The sequence below is a fragment of the Choloepus didactylus genome, chromosome X (assembly GCF_015220235.1).
Source record: "Choloepus didactylus isolate mChoDid1 chromosome X, mChoDid1.pri, whole genome shotgun sequence".
Taxonomy (NCBI): domain Eukaryota; kingdom Metazoa; phylum Chordata; class Mammalia; order Pilosa; family Megalonychidae; genus Choloepus; species Choloepus didactylus.
The window spans coordinates 37,200,121-37,209,376 of NC_051334.1; positions in this window are offsets into that span (position 1 = coordinate 37,200,121).

A 9,256-nucleotide genomic window follows, 5' to 3' on the forward strand; every position below is an offset into this window, starting at 1 on the left:
AGGGGCTATCCTGTGGGCTGGTCCCCCTTCCAGGAGCAGGGTACAGTTGGCCACCTGGAGTCTGTGCTGGGCCTGGGTGAAGCAGTAGGCACCCTCCTTCCCCAAGCAGCCCAGGGTGTCTCCTCCTGGACCAGGGCCTGGAGCACCTGGAGGCCCTGGTCTTTTGACCATTCTCCATAAAGGACAGCTGAGCTTGGGAAGCAGAGGGGAGGATGGGTACCCATGGGAAAGGTACAGAGGTGGGGTCACTGCCAAGTGGTTTTCTTGATTCATGTCATTTTTTTGTTTTTAAATTAAGAGAAAATATGAAGAAATAGATTTTTTTTGGCTTAGAGAAAAGAAGGTCTTGGGGTGACTCATTATTTCTCAAATATATTTTTTATATTTGTATATTATATGTATACATACACATACATATACTAATATATATTAGTAAATATATGAAGTAAAATTGCATCAGGAAGAAGGTAAATTTTAAGAGGACAGAATTATTCAACTGTAAATATGGATGGACAAAGAAACAAATTGCTGACAGAGGCTAGGGACTCTGACCTCTAGAGATTTCTTAAAGTTGGACAGAAGGTCAACCAGATGGCCTGTGTTTCCGTCAAGACTATAGTCTTTATTTTCCTATGTGGTTAGGGAATGAGGTAGTTTAAGCAATTGGATATGACAGTTAATAATTATCACAAATGGATAAGCAATTTTCAAGGAATTAGGATACTGTAAAGTTTAAGAAGAAAAAAGATCCCAATATCCACCGTTTTATGGATAATAGGAAGTACTAGGAAAGGTTGTACATGAGTAGAGGCCACTGGGATTTCATTTTCTGGATCTTACTCTAAGGACCTGGAGACTGCACCTGTTTGACTTTTGGAAACAACTCAAACTATTGTATTCTGAAACGTCAACCTTTACAGGAGATTGCCCCAAAAACAGCACACCCGGGTTTATATAAAAGCATTAAGTTGAAAACGTCTTCATAAATCTTAAAATTACATTACAGTATTTAGTAATCACCAAGATTACCATTTTGTCATATCACTTCATTGCTAAGCATTGCTTCCCCTTTTTAGTCAAGCAATTCCCAATTAAGTAACAAAAACATCACTAACCCACCCACTCTCGTGGCAAAAGCTAAACATCATTCTTTTGGGGAAGATGGGGATAAATCAGGGCATAAGGGATGAATCACCTTTGTCCTTTCCAGAACATACCAGCAAAGTTCCGAAATCCTTGTGTTCGTTGATAAAAAACCATGCTTAGCTAAACAACTCCTAGGTATAGCTAACGTGCCTGTATTGGCTGAAAACCACCAGTGCATACTATTGACATGGTAGTTATTCCAGACCAAGCTATTGAAAGTCAGCAGAGCTATCTGATCATCCTGTTTTCCAGTTTGGGGGTTCTGCAACATCCAGGCCTCTTACACCACCCTCAGGCATCTCCACTGTCAACTTCCTGCTGCATTCGTTACCCAGTGTTCCATTCTGCAGGGGCAAATGTTCCTGTGGCCTCTACTGAGATTAAAGGCAACAGCAAGTTTGAACAGATGTAACGTAAAAAAGGAGGCTGAAAGCAGCATTTAAGAATATGTGCTTTTGTACTTTTTTAATGTGCTTTTGTACTTTTTTCCTTTCTAGAAAAGTCAGCAAACTGTACTTCCTATTTTGTATAAATAAAAATGTCTTTTGAGAAATCTGCTTCCTCTTTAAGATATTGTATATCAAAAGGTGATAGAGTAGGAAAAAAAGTGAAACAGAAAAATAAGTGGTATCAGCATTAACCAGAGGGAAAGAAATGAGATAGAAAAGATTAAAATAAAATGCTTTCCTTGCTTTTAAAAAAGTAAATAATGTATAAAATTCATTGCACAATGGCTCCAATTTTCCACTTCTCTCTGTATGCACGTCCTCTCCAATGTGCTTTGCAGCTCCTTCCATCAAGAGGAGGAATCTACCTGCCGGCTCCTTCAATCTGGGCTGTTGTTGCGATTGGCCAATAGAAGGCAGCGGAAGTGATGTGGGAGTTCCAGAGTCTAGGCGTCGAGAGACTCAGTATTTTTCTGTTCTGTCTTTGCTCCTCTGCCTTTTCCATGAGACTATGCCCAGGCTAGCCTGCTGCAGGATGAAACATGTGGAGAAGAGCAGAATCAGTCTAGTTGTCCCAGCAAAGATGTCAAACATGTGAGAGAGTGCCCAGCCAAGACTAGCAAAGCTGCCCGGCCAACCCACAGATGAATGCCAACAAATGAACCCAGCTGAACCCAGCTCAGATCAACAGATCCACCCAGCTGACCTGTAGGTGAATGAGAAATATTAAATGGCTGTTGTTTTAAGCCCCTAAATTTGGGGTAGTTTATTACACACAAAGGTCCTGATAAACCTGGTATCAAAGATTGATGAAAGAAAAAGAGTGGCCCAGGGAGGAGAGTTTAGTAGAGAGTGTATTGATGGCTACTTAGAAGAGCAGACTCTTTTGGGGATTGCCATAAGGAACATATTGACTTTTCTATGAGGAAAACACTATATCCTCTGAATTGTCATAACTTATGTGGAGTCACACTTTTCTTGAAAATCCCTGGGCTCATGAAATCTAAAGGTATCACTACCCTAGAAAGTATGGGTTATTTATTTAAAACAATTCTAGCCCAATAACTAACACATCAATCCATGTAGAAACAAGCTGTCTGGTAATCTCACTATCTGAAATAGCAGTAAAGACTGTGGGTGATGGTAGGAGGATGTACCCGAACAGCCAAAATAGAACTAAAATCCCAAAACGGTAGTTTTATCTAGAGCAAAGCCAGTCAGAAATTCACTCAGAGCTTTTGTATACTTGCCATAACAAGCTCATAGGACTTGATGAGAAGTAGCAAATTAGGAGAAGATAGAAGAATTGCTAGAAGTAGGCACACACAAAACAGTCACGTGACATCTGAGAACCTACAAAAAGGCAAACTCAAGAGCCCAGAAGCATAGCCATCTGGAGGCAGTGTAAGGGAAAAGAACATCATTGTACTGCATTTTTCTATTCATTCATTTCCATGTTTATTCAACAAATGCTATATACTGAGTGTTTTTCTCTGGTCAGTGTACTGGCCAGAACCAGAAGGGGCCAGAATATTAATTAAAGCTTCCAATTTGGCACAAAACCCTGTGTAATGACAATGATGTTTTTAACAGTCCTTTCACAAAAGGACTAAACCATGTTACATCAGCTGAAATATTCATGCAAAATGGACAAGATTTTTTTTCCTAAGTTTAACGAGCAAACCCCCAGTTATCTGAAAATTGCAACCATATTTCTGGGGGGAAAGGAAGACAGAATGTGTGTAGATTGTATCTAAAGAAGTAAAATTTGTTTATAAATTAAAGATAAACATAGAGTACTACTTTGCTTTAAATACGGGGAGAGAGAAATAAAAATATTTTAGGCATTAAAGGAAGAAACAATTTTATTCTACTAAAAATAATTCCTTAAATCTTCTGCTGAAATAAAAAACTGCAGAAAATACTACCAGTTTTTTTTTTATTTGCATGCTTTCTTAATGGTGTTTGAAACCTCAATTAGTTATTTTCAGAAATGAGGAAGTCTTGCTCTGTTGGGTGAGCGTTTGCTGCAGGTGGTGTTGATGGTTTTGAGATGGCAGAGAACCATAAGCTCTTCCCTAAGAGAAGATTAGACTGGCTGAAGAAACCCAAAGCATACCTAACATTTAGAAAAAATTTAAATGAGCCCTGTTAGGTAATCATGAAACCCATCCACAAGTCACATGAAAAAGACAGATTCAATTACAAAATAAGGTCAAGTTCAAGATGGTGAACTGACCCTAAGCAATTTTCCTTCTTTGTCCTCCAAGACCCTTTAAAGGACATTTGAAAAACTTATAATGGCATAGCTCATACAAAGAGAATAGAAGAGAACCCTTAAAGGGTAAGAGATTTTAACAAATTCCTAGAAATGTGACAATCAGTGGAAAAGTGGTAATTCATGAATTGAGATGAAGGAAACCAAAACCAGAAGTATGTGAAGAAAGAGATATAGCTTAAGAAGGTGTCCATGAAGACTGCCAGAGAGATTAGGGACATGGAAATATCAGATATAAAGGAGGAGAATAGTGACATATGGCAGTAAAATCAGTAGAGTCCGTCATCCAACCAATGACAGTTCTGGAAAGAGCATATAGAGAAAACAGACCAGAGAAATATTCACAGAAATTGTAACAAGAGAATTTCTCTGCACTAAATGTCACAAGTCATCATACTGAGAGGACCCACTGAGTAACCATCACATTGAAAACAAACTCCCACGTCTAGAGACATATTATTATGAAATTTCATAACATCAAGAATAAAGAAAAATTGAAAAAGCCACAAAATAGCAAGAATCAGACTGGCTCCAGCAACCCTGGAAGCGAGAATATCGTGGACTAAGGCCCTCAAAGTTTTGCTGGAAATAATTTTCAACCTAGAATTTTATACTTAGCCATCTTCTCCTAAGTTCTCTAGAAAGCAGAATTTGAGGCCAGGATTAAACTGCGGGTACTCTTCTTGGGAGGTATAAACCCAGAGTGGTGAAGGTGAGGAAAAGGGGAAGTGAGACAAGGAAAAAAGTGAAGTATCACAATGTTGAGAATCACCACATTGGTTACCCCAAATAAGCCACACTCAGAAGGTGTGTGCACTGAGTGTACAGGTCTTCTTTGGAAGGGCTTCAAGAGGAGCCACACCTCTGAGTGGTCCACAGAAGAGAGAAAAGGAGTGGAAATTTATCTTCTTAGTATACTCCTCTTTTCTGTTTTCCACTGATTGAGATTCATTCCATGAAACTATAACTCTCCCACACTTCTGGGTCACATTATCTAGCCTCACACAGGTCAGGATCTGTGTGGTAGGACAGTTCATTAATGACAGGAAGAAAAGGGGCAGCCCCATTAAGCTGGGGCTCTGAAGAAGAAGGAAAGAATGGAAGCGTTCAAGGGAATTTTGTGTCTAATACATGTGAGGCAGAATAAAGACATTTTCAGACTTTCAATTTTTTCTTCTTTATTGAGATATATGGAAATCAAAGTGTATAGCGTGCACTAATCTTAATTGTACAGCTTGATGAATTTTTACACGTTTACACCCATATAACCATCATCCAGCTCAAGATGCAGAGCATTTCCAGAACCCAATTTTCTTTATATCCCTTCACAGTCAATACCCTTACTATCCAGAGGTAGCCGTGATTCTGACTTTTAATACCAAAGATTATTGTGTTTTGCCTATTCTTGAGCTTCACGTAAATGACATTCTGTAGTAGTTACACTTTTATGTCTGGCTTCTTTTGCTCAACAATAATTTTGAGATTCATCTATGTTGTGTGCAGCATAGTTTGTTCTTTTTTTATTGCAGTGTAGTCTTCAATTGTATGACTCCAATGAAATTTATCCATTGTGCTGGTTTGAATTTATTATGTACCCCACAAAAGCCACATTCTTTTAACCCAATCTTGTGGGTACAGACTTATTGTGGGTGGGATCTTTTGATTAGATTATTTCCATGGAGATGTGACCCTGCCCATTCAAGGTGGGTCTTAATTAGTTTACTGGCATCCTCTATGAGAGGATAAAAGGCAGACATTTTGAAGAGAGCTCAGAGCTGACAGAGACCCAGACACTTGGAGATGAAGACAGAAAGATGTTTGGAGATGCTAAGCTAAGAGATGAAGCCTAGAATTTGCCCTTGAGAAGCTAAGTGAGAACCCAGAGATGCTTAGAGAGAAACGTTCTGGGAGAAACAAGCAAGGACACACAGGAGCTGAAAGAGAGAAACTAAGACAGAAGCGCAGAAACATCTTTTGGAGGAAACAACGCAACCCAGGAGCATAGTACCAGCAGACGCCAGCCACATGCTTTCCCAGCTGACAGAGGAACCCTAGATGCCATTAGCCTTTTTTCAGTGAAGGTATCCTCTTGTTGATGCCTTAGTTGGGACATTTTCATGGCCTTAGAACTATAAATTTGTGAACTAATAAACCCCCATTGTAAAAGCCAATCTGTTTCTGGTATTTTGCATTCTGGCAGCTTTAGCAAATCGGAACATCCATTCTGCCATTTGGGTTGTTTTCAGTTTGGGACTATTATGAATAAAGGTTTTACAAACATTCTTATATGTCTTTTGGTAGACACATGCACTTATTTCTCTTGGGCATATATCTAGGAGTAAGATTCCTACGTCTTATGGTAAGCATATAGATACTGCCAACTATTTTTGGAAAGTGGCTGCCTCAAGTTATACTGCCACTAGCAACACTATGGAGCTATAGTAGTTAAGACAGGCAAAATGGAAGAGAGAAATAGACCCATGCATATATAGTCACTTGATTTATAACAAACATGCCACTGCAATTAAGTGGAGGGGAAGGATGGTCTTTCCTATAAATGGTGCTGGAGCAATTGTATATCCATATGAAGTAATATAAACCCTGATGTCTATCTCATGTGATACATGGAAATTAGAGATCAGCATAGAACTAAACATGAAAGGTCAAAAACAATTTCTAGAAGAAAATATTGTATAATATCTTTATGATCTTGGGGTACATAAGGATTTCTTAAACAGTATATAAAGAATGCTAACCATAAATGAAAAATATGATAACTTGGACTTTATAAAATTAAGAACTTCTCTGCATCAAATGATACTATTAAGAAAGTGAAAAGACAAGCCACATACTGGAAGAAGATACATGTAATACATATATCCATACAGAATTCACATCTACAATATATAAAGAACTCCTACAAAGCAATAAGAAAAAAGACCATTAAAACCAAGAAAAACAATCAAAATGGACAAAACACTTGTATAGTCACTTCACAGCAGAAGATACCTAAGTGGTCAATGAAAAATGGCATATAAAAATGTTCAACATCATCAGCTATCAGGAAAATGCAAATTAAGATGACAAGGAAATACCACCTCCCACCCACTAATATGGCTAAAATTAATAAGTTTTGGTGTTGGTGAGGACGTGGGACATTGAGATTATCAGATATTTTCAGACTTTCAGGGACACCAAAATTAACCTCCTATAACTCTTTCTTGAGAACTCACTGAGGCTATAACTTTTAAAAATGAGTAAGTAGTATAAAACAAATAAGTAAATAGACCCAGAAAACAATGGCTCTAACTCCCAAAAGCAGAGAAAGATGGTTCCAGGATTTTGGCTGTGCAGTTGGCCTGGAGAGCAGCCCTTTCAGATAGAAGCAGGGAGGGAAAGGCATAGAGATACTAAACAATTTTTGTGCCATACCTCTAGGAAATAAAGTATTTGAGATTTGAATCTGGACAATGTGTTTGCCCCGCAAACTTAAGCACTCCACTAGGATAATTATGAAGGATCAAGGTAAATGAATGGAGTTGCTGAAATTCATCACGACGGGTGTAAGAGTTTATCTCAAAAGTGGACCTTGAAGGAAAATGCTACCTTCAAACCTAGAAATTTAATGAGTTACAGTATATAAGAGTAAAATTAGGTTAGGATCTTAAAGAAGCAGTTAAAAATTGGGTGAGAATAACACACATCTGGTTTAGTAATTTTATTTATTTCTTCAAGATGATTAAAGCATAATGCTTAAATATAGTGCAGCCTGGTTTCTGGATCTAGGACCACTGCAAATCCTGGAGTTCAAGGGATTATATGGGTAGATTGGAGGAAAAGATTTAATGGCCATCGGGTGAGAAGTGTTGCTTGAAGCTCTAAGAGCTCTGTGAGAGAGTTGAGGTAGATGTTTGACCCCAACCAGCATTCTAGGTGGTAACGAGCCAGTCTAAATTGAGAAAGCTGGATTCCTCTCTCAGATTTACTCCAGGATCTTAACAGAGCCAGAAGAGGAGACTTTTTTTTTTTTTTTTTTTTTTTTCAAATACTGTTGGCAGTATAGTAAATTCTTTTTTTTTTTTTTTTCATTTTTTCATTTTTATTGAGATTGTTCAGATACCATACAATTATCCAAAGATCCAAAGTGTACAATCACTTGCCCCTGGGTACCCTCATACAGCTGTGCATCCATCACACTTAATTTTTGTTTAATTTTTAGAAACTTTTCATTACTCCAGACAAGAAATAAAGTGAAAGATGAAAAAAGAAAAAAAGAAAAGGAAACTCTAATCCTCCCCTATCCCTAACCAACCCCCCTCAATTGTTGACTCCTAGTATTGATATAGTACGTTTGTTATTGTTTATGAAAAAATGTTGAAATACTACTAACTGTAGTATATAGTTTGTAATAGGTAAATAGTTCTTTCCTATATGCCCCTCTATTGTTAATTTCTAATTGTATTGTCATACATTTGTTCTGGTTCATGAAGTGATTTCTAGTATTTGTACAGTTGATCATGGACATTACCCACCATAAAGAATCAGACAATACCACCAATGTCAAGTGTCTAACATGCCTCTCCTATCCCCCCCTCTTATCTGCATTTACCTTAGTATATCACCTTTGTTACATTAAAGGAAGCATAATACAATGATTCTATTAGTTACAGTCTCTAGTTTATGCTGATTGCATCCCTCCCCAATGCCTCCCCATTTTTAACACCTTGCAAGGTTGACATTTGCTTGTTCTCCCTCGTAAAAGAACATATTTGTACATTTTATCACAATTGTTGAATACTCTAGATTTCACCAAGTTACACAGTCCCAGTCATTATCTTTCCTCCTTTCTTGTGGTGTCTCACGTGCTCCCCATCTTCCTCTCTCAACCGTATTCATAGTTACCTTTGTTCAGTGTACTTACATTGTTGTGCTACCATCTCCCAAAATTGTGTTCCAAACCACACACTCCTGTCTTCTATCACCCTGTAGTGCTCCCTTTAGTATTTCCTGTAGGGCAGGTATCTTGTTCACAAAGTCTCTCATTGTCTGTTTGTCAGAAAATATTTTGAGCTCTCCCTCATATTTGAAGGACAGCTTTGCTGGATACAGGATTCTTGGTTGGTGGTTTTTCTCTTTCAGTATCTTAAACATATCACACCACTTCCTTCTTGCCTCCATGGTTTCTACTGAGAGATCCGCACAGAGTCTTATTAAGCTTCCTTTGTATGTAATGGATTGCTTTTCTCTTGCTGCTTTCAGGATTCTCTCTTTGTCTTTGACATTTGATAATCTGATTATTAAGTGTCTTGGCGTAGGCCTATTCATATCTCTTCTGTTTGGAGTACGCTGCGCTTCTTGGATCTGTAATTTTATGTCTTTCTTAAGA